An 18,468-nucleotide genomic window follows, 5' to 3' on the forward strand; every position below is an offset into this window, starting at 1 on the left:
TAGAGGTTACAAATTGTGACTATGATGTCTTAGGTATTTCTTTTGTGGAATTTTATTTTAAGGAACATCCTTGAAATAATTTGTTGTACTGTAGCATTCTTGTTGAAATTTTAAAAGAAAAATAGACTTATTAGCCTATGAATTTAGTCAAAATAAAATCTAGAGGCTCTGAAGAATCACAGTATTTGATTTTGTTCTTTGAAGATGCTGAAAGTAAATGTCTCCATTGCTCTTGTGATGGACACTTCCCCATGGGAACTCACCTTATTTATTGATTGCTGAAATTTGAAAGTCTTCTGGTATTAGGTGTTAGTTTTATGTGATTCTATTTCTTTATCATTTAATTGTTTTTGCTCAGAATTTGCCTGTGGGACCTTTGAATAGTGACAAAACAGCTAGTATGTGACAAGTTGCCAGAGTTAACAGCCGCCTGTCACACTCCAACTATGACACCAATGATAAACGCAATTCCAGTTTTAAATGGACCTATTTCTTTAACCTCAGAAAGTTGTCTTCATGCCTTTGAGCTGTCAAGGGGATAAAAGCATATCCACGATAACCTAAACCTAGTTCATCATCTCTTTAATGCTTGTCTCATATTACCTTTTAGTGATTACCAAAAGATCATATAAATTAAAAATAAAGGTCTGAGAAGCACATGAAGAATAAAGCACATTCTTAAGAAGCGGCATGAAAAATAAGACACATTTTAAGGGTAAAATGATGGACACCTTATCTAATAATTTATAAGATAATGAAAAATTGTAATAAATTGAAAAAAATACTATTACCCATGCATTATAAAAAAAGAAAAATTGTAAAAAACCATAGAAGATGGCAAATTTTTAATGGGAATTTACATTACCATAATCATCTTCATATTTAAATCAAATACTGTCATGCCTGACATTTTAAAAATAACCAAATACGTACATAATATACCTCACTTATCTTTAAAGATTAAAGTTCAAAATTTCTAATATTATACTTTGATTTCGGCAGAATTAAAAAAAAAATCTAAACATACTTTTTTTTAGTATGAAATGAAATTTCTACAAGAATGCAACCAAATAATAATGTATACAAAAACTCCATGCATACTATCCTCACTATATAAGGATAAAAAGATAACTTAAATTTGAACAACATAGTAATAAAGCAAAAGTTAGAATTTGAGTGATTCAGAAACAGAAAAAATGAGGAAAGACTGTAAGTAAATTATAAGGAAACAAAAGAAAAATTGAATGAGATGAATACATATGACTAAACATATCAGTGCTGTTAAAATATTATAACTATTTTGAATTAAACTTCATATTAAAAGTTTAAAACACACAAGTTCAACCATAAAGCAAAAACCCCAGTTGCTACTTATTAAAAAATACAGCTAATCCAAAATTACCCCAAAATAATAATAAAATAAATAAGACACAACAAGGCACAGAAAGGAAAAAATAAAGTAAAAGAGTCATGATAGAAATTAGAGAGAGAAATGTTCATTCCATAAAATCAAAATGAGTAGTTTTTGTGACTTGTCCTAGATCACAGAGTGTATAAATTATAAAACAAGAAATTAACCATATTTCCTACAGTTAAAATCCAGGGTTCTTTCCATGTTGATCAAGTTTTCAAAATACGGCTAGTGCTGGGACACCTGGAAATTACATAAATACCATTAACATGAATTTATGTATGCACCCCTTAAAGGCTTCAAGCTTAACAGGTCCAGCAACCTGTGATAATTTTCAAAGATTGAAAAGATTATTGTTACTAGCCGGTTCCAGTGCAAAGTATGAAAATTTAGCCTTTGAGATCCTTTCACCTCCCCCCTCCCCCATGCCGAGTCCTCCAAAGCCCTCTCCAAATGCACTCCTCTCTATTTCTTGTCACAAAGCACTCCTGTGGCTGTCGCAGGGTGTACTTATTAGCACCATGACTGCATCCTCTCCTTTGCCCTCACTCCATGAAGAAACTTGCTAATGTTTCGCTCTACTCTAGCTCATCTAGTCATGGAACAACTTCTAGAGCTATGTCAACTGGTGGTACTGCACTGCTTTTGGTCCTCTGCAAATGCAAGCCTCCTTATCTTAATCAGAAGGTGGAAAGGAGAGCCTGAAAAGCTGGGAAGAGAGAAGTTACCTCGCCTTTCCTGTACTCAGTATATTAAAAAACAAAACAAAATAAGACAAAAACAAAGTGCCCTTCACTCCATCCCCAGAATGTTCCAACAGGTAACTCTTTTAATATCTAAAATAGCAACCTCCATCATTCCAGCTCCCTTACCTATTTAAGTTCATATTATTTATTTCCAACATTATATTTATATGTTTGTCTTCCCAGATAGAATATATCCTACATGAGGGCAGGGATTGTATCTGTTTTGTTCACTATATCCCCAGCTCCCTGGCACATAGTAGAGACTCAATAAATATTTGTGGAAGGGAAGGAAGGAAGGAAGGAAGGAAGGGAGGAAGGGAGGGAGGGAGGGAGGAAGGAAGGGAGGGAGGGAGGAAGGGAGGGAAGAAGGCAAATGAAATAAAATGAAAGGGAATGGTGAATCATGTCTTTCTGGAACAAGAGAAAATTTTATGCTTCCTCATAAAACTAATGATCCCTATTTTTTCATAGTATTTTACTGTGCTTTTTTTAAAAAAAAATAAATTTGTTTTACATTTGCATATCTTTCTAAATACTCACCTAAAAGGAAATCAAAACTAAATTACTTCTATGGTTGAGATATAGCTACCCTTACAAAGCAATCAGTTTCTTTTTACGTGTTTCATATATAATGCCAAGGAATATTTCAAAAAAGTAAATTAACTTGAAACAACATAATTATTGGTATTTTTCTGCCAGATGTTTAAGCAATCACTAAGACATCTTTTACTTATATATTCCCTATTCACATGTACTTCAGGTTAGCTATGTTGATGGCATATAAGTTTATACAAAAATACATTGCCTCTGTGTAAAGGATCAGTGAAGCACATGACACTTGGTAGGTAGTCTTCAATTCAGTTTTTTAGCTCTAAGTAAAATATTGTAAATTTTTTTTTTTTTTTTTTGGCGGTACACGGGCTTCTCACTGTTGTGGCCTCTCCCATTGTGGAACACAGGCTCCGGACATGCAGGCTCAGCGACCATGGCTCACGGGCCCAGCCACTCCTCAGCATGTGGGATCTTCCCGGACCGGGACACGAACCCCTTTCTCCTGCGTCGGCAGGCGGACTCTCAACCACTGCGCCACCAGGGAAGCCCAAAATATTGTAAATTTGGATTTTTGCATAGAGAGAAGTTAAATTATCAGATTTATGTGTCAGAATGTCTTTCAGATAATACTGAAGAGAAATTCAGATACTTTATGAAATTATCCAATTAGTTTTCCCAATATCCAATGTCAGTAAATGACAAATAGTTCATTCTTACTGAAATATGTCTTAAGGCATCCTTCATTAATGGATACTTTAAATACTTTATTTACCTTGCCTATGTAGCCTAAATAATATCTCATCAATTATAATCAGATAAAGTCCCTTCAATCCATGTATCCATCTAACATGGATCTTTGAGTTAATACCTAATGGATGATTAGATGTTTCAATAATACCAAATTCTATAAAAGTTGCTTAATACTTAAAAAAATCCAAAACCTAATGGAGAAAATAAAATGTTAAAATTGCTGGGTTAGTAATCATACATAAATTCACGGGAGGTGGAAGAGAATCCTGAGATCCAGATGAGGAACTCAGGACCCTCAATATCTTGATTTCAGCCTGTAAGACCCTGAGCAGAGAACCCATCTAGGCTGTGCTTTGTTTCTGACCCACAGAAAGAGTGAGACAAGAAATAAGTGCTAGGTTAAGCCATTAAGTTTGTTGTAATTTATTATGCAGATAAAAATGTTAATGCAGATCACCAGTCACATTACCTGGAATACATTGTATATGAAATTTCTGGTATTTAACCATTTGTTTCACACAAAACAATGGCAATTTCATAGAGTTCAGTGAATTCATATGCTGATTAGTTAATTCTTTGCGGTTGTAGGATTGAGGTTCTCAGCAGCTAAAGGACACCTGTTGTTGCCTGTCGTTCTCCATAGGTAGTTCATATGGATTAGCAGGAGAATCTCTGACTTCTTCCATATCCAACCTCCAAATCTTCTTTTATTGGACTCACTGATTAGGTCAGACCCACCCAAGGTAATCTCCCTGTTGCTTAACCAAAAGTCAACTGACTAGTCAATTGACTTTAATTGTCAGTCTTAATTAAATCAGCAAAATCTCTTTACATTTGCAAGATCTATTGGTTAGAATCAAGTCATATATTTCACCCACACTCAAGAGGAGGGATTAAACAAAGCTGTGTGTCATTTTAAATTACTCTCATTTATGAACTGGTGAATTTGTTAATGAGATGTGGGTAAGAAAATAGTCTGTAATCTATTATCCAGAAAAGTGAAAACTCTCAATCTCTCTGTCCCTCTCTGTCTCTGTTTCTCTCTTTCTCTCTCTTCATTGTCTAGCTTATATTCCAAACAGCAGATAATTTTGTTAATTGTAAATAACTATCATTCTTTACCCATTAACTATTCACTATGATTTAGTCTGTATCAATTGTCTTGTTGAGATATGTTACTTTTGCCAATATACCTTCTCCTAAATGCCTGAGGCTACTGACTTATATCTAGAGATATTTTGTCTATTGACATGATTATGGGGCTTTGCATTTTGTTCAAATTGCTATGGTGTTTTTGCTCTCTTAATTTATTTATTCATTCAAGAATACTTTTTAAGAACTGATTATATGCCAAGGGAGGAGATGAATAAAGGTGTACAGGTTCAAAAGTAGAGCTTATAAACTAGTGAGGCTGACCAACATTAGACAAATAATTACACACAAGTAGATAAATTGTGACTGTGACAATAGCTACTAGAAAAGAAAAAAAAAATACATGGTTTTAAATATATTTGGATAACCTGACCAAGTAAGACCAGGTAAGTCTGCCATATTTCCCTGAGCTAAGGATATTTGAAGTAGGTCTGAAAAATGAGAAGGAGGGTTAGGCTAAGCAGAGAGAAAATAACATTCCACACACAGGGCATTGCATGTACTAAGGCCTTGTGGTGGAAGGGAACATGAAAAGATTCAGATTTTAGAAAAGCCCTGTTTAGGTGAAGTGTAAAGACTGGTACAGGATGAGGCTGGTGGAGAAGTTAGAGACTGGCTCATACTAGGCATATTAAATTCTATTATCATTCTAAGAGCAGTAGTAGATCATTAAAGAGTTATAAGCAGGGGAAGTAGTATGATGGGATAGAATTTTAGATGGGGCAGTGGAAATAAAATAGAGGACATTCAGGATAGCTCTGCTTAGAACAGTTAAGAGGTTATTTAAGGCTGAAAGTTAGATGTGGCAGCAGATAGAAGTAGGATAGAAGCAGTGAGATGGACAAAGGTGTACAGATATAAGAGATGTTTGCCAGGCAATATTGATAGACTTTGGTTCTGGGTTGGATGTCTGGCAACTAACCATCTCAGTATACCTGGAACTGATGGAGTTAGTGAGATACTAGATTAGATGAAGGGCTTTCCATGCTAAAATCGTGAAACTCCCTGTCAAACTGGGATGAGTTAGTTGGTCACCATAAGAGAGAAAGTGAAGGACAATCATTTCAGGCTTGAAAGTGAGTCTATCCATTTTGGCAGAGGAAATAATCTCCAGAATCTAACTCCCATTGTGGGAAAAAATGGACACTGAGTGATTTCCTGAGTTAAATTGATAAACATCTTCCAAACCTATAACTTCTCAGGCTTTTACTGTTCAACGATTTAGTATTCTTTTATATGTAACTACTGTTTATTCATTTATTTCTTCAATATTTTATGGATGCACTAAACCCATGGAACTGACATTCTAGTTGGGGTTGGGAAGATAAAATAGACATACAGATAAGTAGTTTTTCAGAATGCAATAAGAATTATGGAAAAAGATTTCCCATGATGAGGGTTTCCAAAAGTGGTAACAGTTGGGAAGTGCCTTGTAATTTTAGTGCGTTCAAGAAAAGCCTAGCTGAGAAGGTAACATTGGAGCAAAGATCTGAAGCAGGTAAGGGATTATGTTATTCTACTACATGGGGAGGGGCATTCAATTAGAGAAGTAAACAATGCAAATTCCTGAGGCAAGAATATACCTGGAAAGTTTGAGGAACTACAAAGAAGACCCAGAGTGTGGCTACAGCAGGGGTCAAAGGAAAATTCACTGGACCTGAAAGGGATAATTGAGGTGATGTGTGTTGAGACTGTGCAGTTAATTCTTAATGAACTGTTTGATGGAGGACAACAGAAATACAAATTAATCTTGATGTTTTCTTTTTAATAGCGCCATCACTGCTTGCCTAAATTTGCTCTACATCTTATTCTTGAAAATATGATCATTTTTTTTTTTGCCTTTTCATCTTTGTTCTAAAAACCTAAGATGAGTCATTTCTTCTCTTTCTCTTTTTCTGTGTGTGTGTGGGAGGGTGTTTAAGATGGTAGAAAGGGGACAAATATTTACTGAGAACTTCTACAGGCAAGACACTATACTAGGCATTTTTCATGAATTTTAATTATTATTAGATTATCACAATGTTAGGGATGAATCTCCTGGTAGTCAAACAGTACACAATGACATACCGATACATACTTTGCACAGCGGTTTCAAATTTATATCTGACTTTGAAATCAATGATGTTGAAATGTTTGGAGGAGGAATCAGTGAATAAGGAGAGCTAACTTCATACATACAACTACATACTTATATTAATACACAATAATACTATATATAAGTATAAACACACATGCATTCATAAAATGTATATAAGGTGAGATATAAACCAAAGACATTGTCAGATTAAAATGAAATTTGGTAGAAAAGTCTTCCAGATGAATCCATAACAAGTAATAAAGTAAATAATAAAAGTTGTTAATCAGGAAACTTAAAAAAGAAAACAAACTAGAAAAGAAGTTTCTTTTTACAATACCAGTGGCTGAAATAAAGGAGGTTCTGAGGATGGGAATGAGGGAGATTAAGAAAATGGTGGTGGAGGGCATCCTAACTAATTAACTCTGAAAGGCAGAGTGTAGTTTCAGGAATCAGTAGGGTAGTAGAGATGCCCAAGAGGGTTGTAGAAGGAGGGCTATGGGAAGGAAAGGGGAAGAAACAGAGATGTTTAAAATGCCACAGAACAAGTCACTGAAACTGACTACACTAGGCTCCAGAATGGCTTCACCACAGAGTGAAATAATATTCTGAACATTATGACCTTCTTAAGTGGATGCCAGGTGCCATTGGCAATTCTTCCAGCTGAGCACTGCCTCTGAATTTGACTTGATTTGCCCTTATCTGTCACCATTTTGGGACAGTGAGTACTACCAAACCTTTGTGACTTGTTAGCCTTTTCCTTGGGATTTTAAAGCACCATGGGGGAATTATCCTTCAGCTCTACATGTAGCACACCAAGAGGTAGGGAGTTTATTTATCACCTGTGTATTTGCTGAGATTCTGACAAGAAGCTTTTCAGAAAATCAAAATGGAAGGAACGCAGAACTGTGATGGCAGGGAATGCTCTGATATGCATACAGAGAGTGTACTTTTCAGGATTGTTTAAAGAAAATGAAACTATCTTCCTCCAGTGTTCCTGAGACTATGGTGGGGATTGTGGCTTCAAAGAACAATGATCACAGCTCCATGGTTACCATGATGCAGAAAACAGAGAGCCTGAAAAGGAAGGAACTACCTTTCTGTGAGAAAAAAACAAAAAATCCTGGCAACAAAGGTTAACACTGGAACTGTATTTTAAATGATATGATGCAATCTGTTCCAGTGGAAGTCTTTATAAATAGAACAGCATTTAATATGTTAATTTATATTTTAAATTAAAATTTTATAAATCTATATATTAATATATTATAAATTAACATACTTTTAAATTAAAATATGTTAATATGCTAATATTCTCTATAGGAGAGTAGAGGTGTGGTTCTGCATAAAGTACACTACAAGTTAGTTGACTATTGTAGGTTTTTTCCATGGCCAGTTTAGATTTAATTATTGATAATTATTAATAACAAATACTTATTGATAACAAATTAATGTGTATGATAAGCCACTTTTGCTCATTGCATTGGCCTTGTTTATGGTTCTCAGTTTTTTACAATGTACATTTCCTCAGCATGGACTTATAGCCTAACCCATTTTTCTAAGCTTCTAAAACCCCCAGCTACACCTATCCACTCTATTCTAGCATCCCTGGTTACTTATGATTAGCTCTTTAGTATATTCATATTTGTATCTCGGTAGCATGAACTATTCATTTTCTATTTCATGACATTTTCTCATCTTCTATCATCTCCCTTATTTATACTTTGGGTCCCAAATTCCAGCTTACCTCCCTGGAGAAGATCCCTAAGTCCCCACTGTCTGTAGGTTTGTATAATCCTCCTCTATATTATTTATTTTCATTGCATATTTTAGATATCTGCATACCTCTCTTGACAGTGAACTCCAAAGAGATGAAGACTATATTTACTTATCTTCCAATCATGGTATAATTACCACAATGCATACAGAAAAGCCTGTAACATCCTGTGTATTCTGAAATAGGTGCTTAATTATGTATCAGTATTTAATATGCTACTGTAAAACTCTTTCAGATGTACTCCTGGATGGCCCACATCATTTGGCTGGTGAGTCATAGATTCCACTGTGGAAGTGTCTTGACTATTTTTTAATTTTTTCTAATCTCACTATCTAAGCCAAGACCCCCATCATTTTTACTTAGAATTTTGAAAAATCCTCCTAACTAGTTACCATGTCTTCAGGGCATCCTATTTCCAAGATTTTTTACAGAGTAATCATAGTTATTATTTTACAATGATCTAGATATATCAGTCTCAAAAAATACTCACCTCAACCACCAACAAACTACTTTGATGTGTCCTCAGCAGATATTCAACCAAGAATGAAGAATACTGGTGGATGGGGCAGGATGAACTGAAAAGTGAAAATCAGCCTCTTGCTGACAATCAGTAAGAGTAGGATAGGCATCGATGAAAACCAGACTGCATATTCCCATCAGAAACAATGCTCAAACCAGGATGTCAACAAGGCTATGTGAGCACCACAAACATGACAAGACATTCCACTCTTCGGAACAACATGAGTGATTACTGCTCCTTTCCCGCTACAACTTTAGTCCAACTTTGATCTTTCCAGTTCAGGGATACATTTAGGAAGATACCCAGTCACAAAGTAGCCTCTGCTACTGGACCATGTCTAATTCACTATTGACCCTGACTATGCTAATTCCTCCTTAAACTCACCAAACATAAACATTAAGTCCCATAAAAAAATCCCTCCTTAATCCTCCTACATAGTTACTCCCAGTTTTCCTCTGGGATGTGCTCTCTATTGCTTCAACACAATTAGTACACCTAATTTAGATGTGTTTTATAGGAGTGCTGCTGGTGGACTTGGCAGGACACACTAAGAACTTTTCAATCACGAGTTATAATTTACCTCCCCCATCAGAGTATTTCTATTTCCCACAGGGAAAATCATTGTCAATAATGAGAAATAATATTCTTGGGAGAACGTTACCCATGTTTTTTTTGTTTTGTTTTGTTTTTCGGAGGCAGAAAAGGTAGTAAATCAGTAGATCTACAGAAATGGTAAGCAAGGTATTTAAGACATTTTATCGAAAAATCCACCTTTATATCCTCTGATCATGTCTTACGATATCCTCACACCAAAAATACACCCTTCCCCCAAACACATCGTGCACTTTCTTGTCACTGAGATGCAGTCTCTAGTTTACCAATTCCATTATCAATATTCTTTGTGTTAAATCTCTGTCTAAAACCCAGCCCAACTCTCATTTTTTTCTGGGAAATTGTCTCCAATTCTAACATTCAGAATAAATCACCTTCTCTTCTAAGTTCCCATAACCCTTGAACTTGTATTAAAATTAATTTTGTATATATTCATCTCCCTATCTGGATTACGAGGCCTTTGGGTTTTACAAGTCTACATCTTTTCACTCTTTATAGCCAATACAGTTCTTTGAAAACATAGCTGCTCAATATGTGTATATAATTGATTAGCTTCAGAGGCATTGACCCATATAAAAAAATTCTCAAGTGACTTGTTAATAGTCCAGGATTTCAAGTTAGCATTTTAACATAGCAATCACTTCTAGTTTAAAAACCAGAGGTGGTAGCTTCTCAAGCCATTGTTGATGGGCAAGTTCAGTGAGGACGCCACATTATAGATCCAAATATTATCACAAAGCACCAAGTTACAAAGAAAATGAACTTTTCTGCAAGAACAGCTCCTATAGGTTGTATGGTGTCCTAATGTAGTCTTCTCCCACCCAGGGATATTGCTAGGAAAATAGCTATAGTCAGCAAAAAGCAGAGTATCTGCTTTCCTAAGAAAATTAGTAATAATGTTCTTGTTCTTTTGTCCCCCATGACTCCTAAAGCTTGAATACTTTAGGTGGAAACACAAAAAAAATTTTTTTGCCAAATATCATTGATTCTATATGGCCCGAAACAATCCATACCTCCTAACTCTAACCTGTGCTGTGACAATTGAGTTGATTAGGTTGTACATTTCTTTGTTTCGTGTTATTTTGAATGATGTACTCTCATTGTGAAGATTGGACTGGGTTGTCCCCCATCTCCTTAGCAACAAATATACACACACTTCATAAAAGGAATACTTCCCGCAGACAGTGAATCTTAACCATTTGCTATTTATTTTTATTTGTTTCACACTGAGAGTGATGTTTTCTTGACCTTGGCCTTCATTGTATTAAGAAGACTAAAACAACCAGACTGGCTAAAGTATAGTTACTATCTTTAGAGAATTTTATCATATCACTTCTGATCTATAAATATATTATTAAAGTTTAGAAATTAGACCTAATCATGGTACACAATGCACTTTGTTGTAGTGAATCCATCTTAGATTACTGCCAACATAAAATGGTCTTTTTCTAAAATATCAAATCAGGATTGTTCTGATTAAGAATCATTTCACCAATATGGAATCTCACAGCATGGATAATGAGACCCAGAGTTGAAAACAGTTTCAGCGTACTAGTCTAACAAAGTTGATAATAATATTTTTAAATCATTTAAAAAATAATATTTAACAGTAAAATTTAACTGTTATAGATTTAACTTCCAAATTTTACCACTTGGGAAATATTACTACTAAGAAATCGATTATCTAGGAAATTCATTACACTTTGGTATCTTCACATTTACAGTTTTCTTTTTTTTTTTATTCTTCTATTTTTCTCTCCATTCCTCCTAGAAATCCTTGGCTCAAGCATTTGCTTACTTTTCCATTAATAATAACTACAAGTTGAAGGTGATAGCAAAGTTTGCATAAGCAAGTGGATTGATTGAAAGAACAGAGAGTCCTAAGTCACATGTTGATGGAAAAATAGGGATATACAGTGGAAAGATTAAAAAGATGAGATTGTTAATTATTGTGTAAACACGTGTGATGCTAATAATACTCCAGCCGCCCACAAGACCCAGCAGCACTTCTTTTTAGCCTTACATATTTAAGGTTTATTGGAAAAGTATGTAAGTTTTTTCAAGTAAAATTTTTAGAGTAGGTTTAGATTCATGTAAAACTTGCAAAGATAGTACAGAGTTCCCACGTACCCCACACCTAGTTTTTCCTATTATTAATATTAGAAATTGGTCACGATTAATGAACCAATATTGATACATTATTATTCACTAAAGTTCATACTTTATTCAGATTTCGCTAGTGTTTACCTTATGGTCTTTTTCTGTTACAGAATCCTATCCAGGATATCACATTACATTTAGTCATCATGATCATGATTATGATCATGTTTCCTTATGCTTTCCTTCATTGTGACAATTTCTAGGACTTTCCTTGTTTTTGATGACCTTGACAATTTTTGAGGAATACTGATCAGATATTTTATAGAATGTTCCTTGGTTGGGATTGGTCTGCCATTGTTTTAGGCTGCAGTGTTTTGAGGAATAAGACCACAAAGATTAAGTGCCCTTTTCATCTTGTAATATCAAGGATACATACTATTAACTTGATTTATCACTGTTGAGTTAAACTTTATCTCCTGTCTGAGGTAGTTTGTCAGTTTTCTCCATTATAAAATTATTATTTTATCCCCTTTCAATACTGTACTCTTTGGAAGAAAGTCATTATGTAAAGTCCATACTTAAGGAGTGGGGAATAATTGAGGAAGCCTCCTTGAGGGCAGAGTATCTGCACAAATTATTTAGAATTCTTCTGCCAGGGAGATTTATTTATTCTTTCTGATTAATTTATTTTCCTCTTAAAGTTAAATAATCAATCTAGATTCATGGTTATTTATTTTTACTTTGGCTATAATCCAACACTATTTATTCTGTTACTAAAATTGCTCCAGCTTTGATCATTGGGAGCTCTTTCTATTGGCTCCTGTGTCCCTTTGACATATCTTTATTCATTTTTTTTTTCTTGAGAACCTCACACTTTTTGGCACTGCAACATGTCATATATTAAGGTTCACTATTTTTGCTGTAAAGTCCTGTGTGTTTTGACAAATACCTTGTGTGTTATGCCCATAATTATGCTATCATACAGAATACTTTCAATGCACTAAAAAGACCCACATGCTTTTCTTGTTAAACTCTTTCTCCTTCCCAAATCCCTGGCAACCACTGATATTTTTGTTGTTTCTACAGTTTTATATTTTCCAGAATGTCATATAAATGGAGTCATACAGTAAACAGTCTTTTCAGACTGATTTCTTTAGCTTAGCAATATGCTTTAAGATTCATCCATATTTTTGTGTGGCTTGATACCTCACTTATTTTTATTGTGAATAATATTCCACTGTATGATATATCACAGTTTGTTTATCCATTCACTTACTGAAAGGCATTTTGAATAAAAGAACTATAAATATTTGTGTGTAGGATTTTGTATGTGCATAAGTTTTTAAATCAGTTGGGTAAATATGTACGATCACAATTGCTGTATCATATGGTGAAACTGTCAAACTCTCTGCCAAGGTGACTGTGCTATTTTACATTCTACCAGAAATTAATGAAAGTTCCTGTTGCTCTGCAACCTTGCAAGTAAGTTTTATTGTCAAGTTTTGGATTTAAGCCATTCTAAAACTTGTATCTCATTGTTTTTAATTTGCATTTCCCTAATGACAAATGATATTGAGCATTTTTTTTTCATATGCTTCTAATCTGTGTATCTTCTTTAGTGAAGTGTCTGTTCAGATATTTTGCTCATTTTGCCCATTTTTTAGATTGGGTTATGTGTTTTCTTACTGTTGAGTTTAAGGGTTCTTTATATATTTTGGTTACAAGTTCTTGTTCAAGTATATATTTTGCTAAAATTTTTTCCTAGGTTGTGCTACTTATCTTCTCATTCTCATAACAGTGTTTTTCACAGATGTGAAATTTTAATTTAATTTAATAAATTTCATAAAATACAAATTATTAATTATTTTTATTTCACGGATGCTTATGTTGTGTTGTATGTAACAACTCATCACCAAACACAGGGACATCTAGATTTTATCTTATGTTTTCTTCTAAAAATTATAGTTTTTACATTTATGTCTGTGATCCATTTTCAGTTAATTTTTCTATAATGTGCAAGAGCTGTGTCTGAGTTCTTTTTGTTCTTTCCTTTTATCTTTTTTTTGACATATGGACCTGTAATAGTTCCAGCACAAGTTGATGAAAATACTACACTTTCTTCATTGAATTGCCTTTGCACCTTTGTCAAAAATGATTTGAATATCTTTGTTGGGTTTTAGGTGTCTACTGTTTTACCAATACCACTTTATTATCTTTATAATATGTCTTTAAAGTGAGTAGTGTAACTTCTCCAACTTTGTTCTTCTTTTTCAATACTGTGTTTGTTATTCCAAGTCATTTGCTCTTCCATATAATTTTCAGAATCAGTGTGTTGATATCTACAAAATAGCTTGCAGGGATTTTGATTGAACTTGCAATTATTTTATAGATCAGGGGGGAAAATTGACATCTTAATAATTGAACCTTCCAATTCATGAACATGGAATATTTCTCTATTTATAGACAGTCCTTTATTATTGCTCTCATCAGTGTTTTGTAGTTTTCTGAAAATATATCACACCCAAGTTTTGACAGATTTATTCCTAAGTATTTCATTTTTGGCATTATTGTAAATGGTATTTTTAAAATTTTAAATTTCTTTTGTTCAATGCTTGTATACAGGAAAGCAATGGGCTTTTGTATAGTGTCCTTTATCCTGAAACTTTGCTATACCCACTTATTAACTCAATGAGTATCTTTGTAGATTCTTTGAGGTTTTCTACATGTACAATTTTGTTCTTGATGAATAAAGGCAGTTTTATTTCTTCCTTTCAAATCAGTATATATTTTTAGCCCAGGGCTTCCAGTATGATACATGAACACACATACAACTGATGATGACAATGTGATAAAGGTAATGATCTATCCCTAAAGGTGAGAACTTAAAAGTTATTATCTGTGGCAACATTGTGGATTGCTTCACAAACATATCATTAGTGCCCTTAAGGGAAAATGGTAGTGTCCTAAGGCTATTCAACACCATAGGATAAATGATATATGTGTATCAGAGCATGAACATTGTCCAAAGTCATGTAGAAATAACAACAAAAAATGAATATTCCATAGAGCTGAATACAAAAATCTATATAGTTTTTAAAGATAGAACACAAGACCTAGGGATTTTGCATTTACAAGAATCTGCTTACATTCGGCCTCCAAGACCTCCTGAGAATGTTCCTTTGTGTAGCTCAGAATATTTGTATTTAACAAGATTATCTTATGAAGTTTAAGGCTTTGAAAGCTCAATGAAAATTAGAATCAGTTTGCCATCAGAAAAAAATTAAATTCACTATATAGATGATAGATAGACAACAGGAGTTGCCAATGAGTCATTGAATATATTCATTTCTTCTCTCTCTCTCTCTCTCTCTCTCTCCCTCTCTCTCTCTCTCTCTCTCTCTCTCTCTGTCATTTGCAACTGGGTCACTGAGACTGATAAAAGAGTCACTTTGAACAACAGCCAGATGTTACTCTAATTGGACATACTTTAAAAAATATATCATGCTGTATTGTCGTTAATTAAGTACAAAGACTCTACCAATCATGCTACCTCAAGCTCTGCTTGGCCATCAGTCTCTTTTCTCTCTCTTTGGCAAGAGAAAAGGTGAATACCTTTTCCTTGGGGAAGAGAAATCCATGGTTTGTTGCCTTTGCCAATAAGAAAAACATTGGAGAGCTGGGTGACAAAGCTGCTGCCATTGGCATGTTTGACATGAACCACATCAAAAGAACCAGGATGTCACACCAATTCTTCCCAAGTTAGCACCTCCAGTCACTTTACACAGTGTCAAACTTGATGAAATCAGTAATCTTGCCAGTCTCCAAATCAATCTGAATGATGTCATTCATCTTGCCGAGGGGATCAGGGTAGCAGATGGTGTGAACATCATGAGTCACCAGATGTGCGATTCCTTTTGTGCCCATAAAGTTCTTTCTCACGTTGTACAACTTGTACTTGGCCTATCCTCAGGTGCAATATGATGAACAGCAAAGTAAACCTTGGTGTCATAGATCAGACCAGAATTCTCTCCAATCTTGTCAATATTGATGACATCCATAAATCCAGCAACTGTATGGTGTATCATTTCAGACCTTGTCATCAATCTTAATGGACTGCTGCATGAGATCTTCTTTAGTTCAATTCCTGTCAGCGTATACTTCGTATGCTCCTTAGGAAACTGATAAGGAGACATTCTCTGTTTGTGGGAACCAGTAAATGGATGAGGAGAAAACACACTGGTCAGTTAACAGCTTCTAGTCTACTGGAGTTGATACATGCTTCAGATGCTTGGAACTGCAAGCCACAGCTGCGGTAGGCACAAAAAGAGACTTACTTGTTTGTTTTTCGATAAAAGGACAGCTTTAGCTCTCTTTATTTGCTGGGTGATCAAATTGACTTAAAAATCTTAACAGTTTAAGTCGTTTTGAGACTAAAGCTGTAATAAAAAATACCTTGGTGATATATACTACTTTATATCTACTTTTAAAAATTGAACTCAACTGAAAGTCTAGTCAAATTATTCAAAAAAAAAAAAAGGAACTTATTGGAAAGATATGGAGAAGACTCACAGAATCAAAGGAATAGCTAAAAATCCATTGGGTCTCAAGGAGGAAAAGAACTTGGATCTCACCCAAGATCTAGGTAGCCGAAAATAATGCATCATTTCTTAAGGTCTTCGATTCTGAGAAGAATTAATTTCATCCATTTTTTTCCTTCATTCCTGAGTTGTTTATGTAAAGATTCAAACTGTCAGTGAAGAGAGGACAATATTTATGTGTTCCTCAAATTCAACCAACTACAAATCAAAAGTATTCGGAAAAAAAATTTCAAAAATGTTCCAAAAAGCAAACTTGAATTTGCTGTGTACCAGCAATTATTTACATAGAATTTACATTGTATTAAGTATTATAAGTAATCTAGAAATGATTTAAAGGGTACGTACAGGAGGATGTGCATAGGTTATATGCAAATACTGTGCCGTTTTATATAAGGGTCTTAAGCATCTATGGGTATTGGTATCTGACAATTCCCTGCACCAAATTATGACTAATTAGATTGTATGACTGTGAAAAAATAGATTCTTTAATAAAAGGACTGAAATTATGGGGCTTCTCTGTTATAGCAGTCAGTTTTCTTTTAATTAATATAAATGCACACAACGTAGGGTTGTTATGGGACTTACATGAAATAATGCATGCAAAAAGCTTAAAAGAGTTCTCAACATGTACAAAACCTGCGTAACTATTAATTGCTATGACTAAGTAATCTGTGTTTAGCTGAACAGGAAGGAAGCAAATCATATATAATTATTTCCCAAAAGATTATTAGAATTCATTTGTCTAAATAAATTTTTATCTGACTAAATTTTTTTAAATTTTGCATTTTATTTAGGGTCAGTGCTTAAATTTACAGGTATCTGCTACAATTTAAAATGTTGAAGTATCAAAGAGAACAGAGGGCTTCCCTGGTGGTGCAGTGGTTGAGAGTCCGCTTGCCGATACAGGGGAATAAAATAAGAAAACAGAGTATTATTTTGTTTTGCAAATATACCCAAGCATTATATTTCAACTTTAAAAATTGGTGTTTCCAAAAGCTCTTTTAGGCTTATCTTATTTTTTTTCTATACATTTATCTAACTAAAATATCCAGGTAGAGATTGGTAATGTAGCTATTAAGGGAAATGTGTGTGAAAATTAAAAATAAGTCTTGTTGGCCTTTTGTCCTTTAAACTCGTACAATAAGTACTGAATTTTAAAAAAGATGAAACAAAAATGAACTAAATGTATCTCAAATCAGCAACTTCAATATTTTCATGAGCAGCTTGCTAAGAAAAACTAAAAGCCAAAATTTTCTGTCAAACAGTCATAGCTAATTCCAGGTTATTTGCCTACAATCTGTGGAAATATTTAATTGCCTTTATTCTTCATCATCTAATTTCAGAGCATTGGAGAGAAAGGGTGCCTGGTCAGAGTGTTTGCTTGGGTTGAATGATCCATTTTCATACCCATACAAGAAAGTAGACTCCAAAGTGGCAAGCACTATTCCAAGGTGAACAGATCTAAATTCCTAATCAAATTTCCATGTCTGAGAAATATGTTAATTTCTTTAAAAGTAAGCTTGACCTTGATGTAATTCTGCTTAAGGTTTAGGATTTGGAGTAAAAACATAATCTCAATCTTGTCTCACTTGTATGGATTCGGTAGTTTGATGATCTCAAAAACCTTGTAAGTGATCCCTAAACATGAACTTTAAGTATTTAATTAGAGCAATGTGTGGCCATAATCCTAACCTGGAAACTCCTAATACAAAAGTATATAAACTAACCAAAATTATGATATTTATAATTTTCTATGCTTACAAGTTTCCTTGTACTAGCAAAATTAGGGTACCTCTCACATGGCATTCTACTTGAATCTGCAAATGTCTTGAGAACAGGTTTGTGTTTTGTTCATTAATCTATTACCAGCAAGCATCCAAAACTTGGAACGAAATGTTTATCCAACTCAATATTTATTTGTAATGAGATAAAGACAATAACCTTTTTCATAGCAATTCCCTTGAATGCAGAGATTGAAAGTGAAGCTCTTTATGAAAAATATGTTTATTCTTTGTTAGAAAGAAGTCAATACTACCTGACTACGGTAGACCTGGAAATGAAGCATCTTGCTTGTCAACACTGTTTACTTCTCCACATTGTCTTTCTGCTTAAAATTAAAAGGACTATTTAGAAAATACTGAACTGTTTCTATTTATTTGTAGTAAGTTATTGATGT

The 18,468-nt window shown here is 34.1% G+C and overlaps 1 pseudogene; it reads right to left on the bottom strand.

Moving 5' to 3' along the window:
- Nucleotides 1-15,240: 15,240 nt before the first annotated feature.
- LOC101325982 (small ribosomal subunit protein eS4-like) lies at nucleotides 15,241-15,887 on the bottom strand (annotated as a pseudogene).
- Nucleotides 15,888-18,468: the final 2,581 nt, after the last annotated feature.

This window comes from Tursiops truncatus, chromosome 7 (genome assembly GCF_011762595.2).
Source record: "Tursiops truncatus isolate mTurTru1 chromosome 7, mTurTru1.mat.Y, whole genome shotgun sequence".
NCBI classification, from domain to species: Eukaryota; Metazoa; Chordata; class Mammalia; order Artiodactyla; family Delphinidae; genus Tursiops; species Tursiops truncatus.